The sequence below is a fragment of the Oryza sativa genome, chromosome 5 (assembly GCF_034140825.1).
Source record: "Oryza sativa Japonica Group chromosome 5, ASM3414082v1".
Lineage (NCBI taxonomy): Eukaryota > Viridiplantae > Streptophyta > Magnoliopsida > Poales > Poaceae > Oryza > Oryza sativa.
In genome coordinates this window covers 2,456,719-2,461,932 of record NC_089039.1, presented here as the reverse complement: position 1 = coordinate 2,461,932, position 5,214 = coordinate 2,456,719, and the positions used below count along the sequence as shown (strand labels likewise).

General features: G+C 40.2%; 1 long non-coding RNA gene across 1 annotated transcript; it reads right to left on the bottom strand.

Moving 5' to 3' along the window:
- Nucleotides 1-1,277: 1,277 nt before the first annotated feature.
- LOC112938952 (uncharacterized) lies at nt 1,278-2,016 on the bottom strand. Its single transcript, XR_003242210.2, has 2 exons — nt 1,762-2,016; nt 1,278-1,595 (listed from the first exon to the last, which is right to left on the bottom strand). It is a non-coding gene; the product is annotated as an uncharacterized lncRNA (long non-coding RNA).
- Nucleotides 2,017-5,214: the final 3,198 nt, after the last annotated feature.

Sequence of the window (5,214 nt, the reverse complement as noted above, 5' to 3'; positions counted from 1 at the left end):
CATGGAACATACGACCTCCGTCTAAAAATAAATTTATTTTTAGGTCTGTGCCCTACGTTTGATCGTCAATCTTATTTTATTTTTTTAAAAGAAACTAAAAAAATTAGTCACACACAAAGTACCATTTATGTTTTATCATCTAATAATAATAATAATATTATTATTATTATTAATCATAAAATAAAAAATTTAAATAAGACGAAGAGTCAAATATTGTATTTAAAAACTGAAAAATGAACTTTTTTTATGGGATGGAGATAGTATATAAAACCACCACATATATTTCCTTTTTTTCATCGTAAGATTTTGTTTTTTTTTTTGGGGTCGGCCGAAGGTTGTAAGGTTAATCTTGTTTAATTTTTTTATAATGTATTAAATTTACACCAATATGGGTGTACATAGGCATAGCCATAATCTTTTTAATTGGAGTTAGCCTACCTAACTCTTCAGAATGAATTGACGAATGATGCACGATTAATAATGCCCATTAATAATCACACTATAATTTTTACGGCCTTTACAAAAGTACTACTATATAATGGCATTTGTTAATTTGTTAAAAGTGGTGTTAAATATGGTACCTTCTCGAGAGCTCTAAATTAAATATTTCAAAATCTTGACAACTGTAGAGAGAAAGAATTAACGTTAATTAGCTTGTGCCATGTGGAATTACCAGGTGCGATTAGTGGTGATATATTCGTGAGATGATGATAAGCTAGCCCCTTGTACTTTTTCGAGAGATTGATTAGAGTAGTCGCAGTCATGGATGCCTAATCGTGTCAATTATTATGGCTGATTAGGTCTCATTACCAAACTAATTTGGCAGGAGAGATATATTCCATGCATGTACACCGCAATATATAACAGCTTATATATCTATCGACTTGACGTTAATGATTTGCAAAGTAATTAATTACATACAACGCAGAGATCATGCGGCAGGAATATAATGACGGTGATTAATTAAATTAAAGAAATGAACACTTCCATCAGAAATTCCCTGTGATTATAAAACAAAACTAAAGCAGCTTTTACAATGCGGCTGCAACGAACTGAGTATTTTCCATGCCGTAGATATTTTGTCACACATGTTACTCGTGACTTATGAACAGATCAATATATAATGATTTTAATGTATTGATAAAGTACTGGTTCGCCTATCAGAATCCAGAAACTAATGGAGTTAATTAGATGGAACTATGAATTTTTATCCTACTGAAGAGTAATCTGAGGTATATGTTTCATTTCTCAATACAGTCCGGCCTTTACAACTGAAAGAAATTTTACAATCATTAAAAAAATCACCACAAGTTACATAAATTTTATACTAAGAATTTTGATACCTCAAATACCTGGAGATATCAATTTATATACAAGAAAATATAATATCTCCAAATACTTCTTATTTATTGTGAAGTTACCTGTACATCTACTGACGATAAATTTTCTGAAATCTGGATAACATGCATGACCAGGCAGCAGGTCAAGTCATGCCAGAGTCAAGCTAGGAACATTGTTACCTGACGATTCTCTCCAGACTAATCACACAGGTGGTCATATGGATTCAAACTTCAGTTCTTTTTTATCACATTAATCTGTCATACACACACAACTTTTCAGTCACATCATCTTCAATTTTAACTAAAATCTAAACTTTGCGCTGAACTAAACACAACCATATCTGAAGAGAAGCAATTGCGTACGACCTTCTGTCTGCAATTCTGACTATACAAACTGTACAAAAGTTAGCTGAAACTGTACCTGAACCTTAATTTCATGATCCAGGTGTAGAAGGGACCTGGTGCTTCTCCTTTGCGTCAGTTGACATCTTGAGACTCAGAGACTGAATATGATCGATGCTCTTTTTTTTTTTCGTGAACGCACAGAAGGATTACATATCATTCTATTAGAAGGAGGAGGAGATATATTGATGCTGTGGCATGAATGCTGACGATCGATGATCGATGCTGGGAACGTAACGCTATCAAACATACGCAGGCGATCGAGATAGCTATAGACGCTATAGACGTGGAGCGATGTGAGCAACACAAGCAACCGATTTTATTAGCTTAAATTGATTCCATGGGAAACCTTGCGTACATCACGTTTGATTCCCGTCGTCCGATCCGGTCCACGGCGAGAGCGACGGCCATCATATATCGAGATTCCTGCATGTATGCATTATTGTGATTGATCCAGGGATTAATCATCACCTGGGTGAAATCTCTCTATTAACTATTCACCTCTCTAATAACTAGGTGAAACCCCGCGCGTTGCTGCGAGAATTCAGTATGAAAATAATAAGTAAAAATAATATGTAAGATAGCTAAACAACATAAACTTACATAAGCACTAAAATCAATTGATGTGATATGGATTAATTAGAGAAGAGAGAAATAGCATTAATCAAGTGAGGATGAACTTACATAGGTACATAAGATATTATAAAAAATAATGAAGATATATATTGAAATATTATGTGAATTATGGGGGATGATGATTTAACATGCTTTCATTTTAAAAGCTCTAAAATATAATAAATTTTAAATTATAGATAATATAGCATGTTTGCATGATGTTAAATGTATTGGTTGTTCGTGGATGATGATGTGTCAACTTGTTAGTGAACGATGATGTGTCATCTTTGCATGTTAAGATTTAGGAGTTAGTGGATTATAACTTTATAGTAAGATAGAATTAATCACCGCAGATTTACTAAGTACTTTTGCTAAGCTAATTTGGCTGTTTGAGTAACTGCATGCATGCACAGTTTGCTTGACGTGTCCAGAGCTTGTTCGGTTAATCTCATTCAAAAGAGGATTGAGGGGATTCGAAGGGGAATATATAGGGGTTGTTTGGTTCCCTCCCAAACATTGCCAAACCTTCTTACCAAACCTAGCTAAATATGTGGCTTATAAATTAATGGCCACACCTTAAACATGGTTTGGCTAAAAAATGGTTGTATGACATGTGGGCCTTTGAATTAAAAAACTGTGGCATGCCACAAGTTTAGAAGTGAAACAAACATATGTCTTAAAAAGTATGGCAAAGTTTGGTAAAATGAGGGAGTGAACCAAACAGCCCCATAATTTCATACTTATGGAGGTGTGGACCTCAAATACATTCAAATATGGGGAATCACTGAACAGGACTAGACAAGGTTATCAGTGCCTGTTTGAGATCGTTGTCAGTGTCGATTCCATGTGTAAACAGCAATGATAATGTAGTAGTGTCAGTTGTAGAACCAGAATAGATTAATTGATGGTGCTTTCATGAGAGAATGAAAAATCGAGCCGATGCTTTGAGCTAGATCAAAGGCATTGCTATCCTTTTCGAGGCATTTTTGATCTGTTGTTCCCATAACTTTAAACCATAAATCGGATAAAAATGAAATAAAATTTCAATTGCTCATCCATAAACTAACACAACACACAATCAATTCTAAACAAGTCACAAATTTCATCAAGTTGAAAAAAATGCACAAAATGTATATCCAATAATGGCACTTTACAAGTCACGAATTTCATAAAAAATAACACCCAAGACCAACACAAACACACATATGCATAGATCCCATTTAATCTACAACTCACTAGCTTAGAAGATGCATGAAGAGGCTGCTGGAGGAGGTCATTGTTTGCCGAGACTTTTTTTTGCGGGGAAATTGTTTGCCAAGACCTTGATCAATGGTTTCTACCCTTGGGGGCAGCCAGCCCGCCAGCCCAATGGATCTATAGCAGCCTGTGTATGTCATGGTAGAGCAGCCCTCTGCTCACCAAGGAGAGGGAGGTGTTTGCCCCTAAGCTCATGACCATAAGATCTGGACATTCTTGAGCTCTAGATGGCCAGCTCCATGAAGATGAGAGGGAGTTGCCATGCTAAGGAGGGAGCCACAAGGGCCTCTGCTTGTCGGGAAGAGAAGGAGTAGGGTGGCAATTTCCCCGTTAGGGCCGGGGTGGGGAGCAATTTTCGCCGGCGGGTGAGCGGGGATGGGGGCGGGGATCGTTAGCCACCCGTGGGCCGTGGGTGACCCGGCAGGGCCCCGAGGTATAAGATATATCTTAAAATATAGCCCATTTCAACAATACAAGCCCGGTTGGCCCAATAAGTGAGTATTATAAAATCTAAACCCTAATTTCCCAATCGCCATCCCCTACTCCTAGTCCCACTCCCCTCACACATCCTCCACATCCACTGCTGGCTGGCCGCCGCTGTGTCGCTGATGTTTCCGCTCCTCCTCTGCCTGTCGTCACGCTGCCTTGACCCGCCGCCTCCAGCTCCGCCTGTCACCACACCACCTCCGCTCGTCGCCGTCTCAGCTCTGCCTCCGCCCGTCGTCGCACCACCTCCGTCTGTCGTTGATCAGCCTTAGCCTGGCTACGCCGCCTCCTCCTGCTGGCACACGGTGGCGCCTCCACATACTGCTTCTTACCGTCGCTGCGTCGAGCATCCTTGCCTACGGGTGCAATGGGCCCCCGGTCGAGTGACGGGCCCTGGAGGGATGGGGACGGGGCTCATTTTTGACCCGGCCACCAGTCCGAGGCTAGGGCCGAGTAGACGCGCAAAGGAGTGGATGCAGGGTCGTTCCAACTCAATCCGGCCCCGCCCCGCCCCGTTGCCATCCCTATGTTAAGGACGGTGTCACTGATCGCCATGAAGAGGGGAGGGGCGCCATCACAGGAGAGAGGGAGATAGCCATCATTAGACAAGGAAAGATGGCCGCCGCTCGCTACAAAGAGGAAGAGGTGGAAGAGAAGAGGGAAAAGTAAGAGAGTGAGGAAGGAGAGCAGGGCGAGATCGACTGAAACCACAGCCGGCTTAACTCTGTTTTTGGTGTCGGTTAATTATAAAACCAGCATTGATATTAGTTCCATGCCAGTTCATGTAAAAAATCATAATGAATACATCAGTGTCGGTTGGTCACTTGAACCGGCATTGATACGGGGTCATCACAGTATCAGTTTTTGTCCGTCCAGTGCAAATCTTATCTAATCGTTACCGATAAGACGTCATATTTGGCAGATTCTATGTATAGTGATAGTTAACAGTATAGCTCAGAGCTTGGATGGCCACACGCATGGCGATATACAGTCTCTTGCGCTATACACATGTCGCCGTCATGATCCATTTGGATTCCTACAAACGTGCCTAATTAGTGATCTGTAATGGATTCCACATGCCGAACTAATTCGGTAGTAGAACAGGTTAATTATT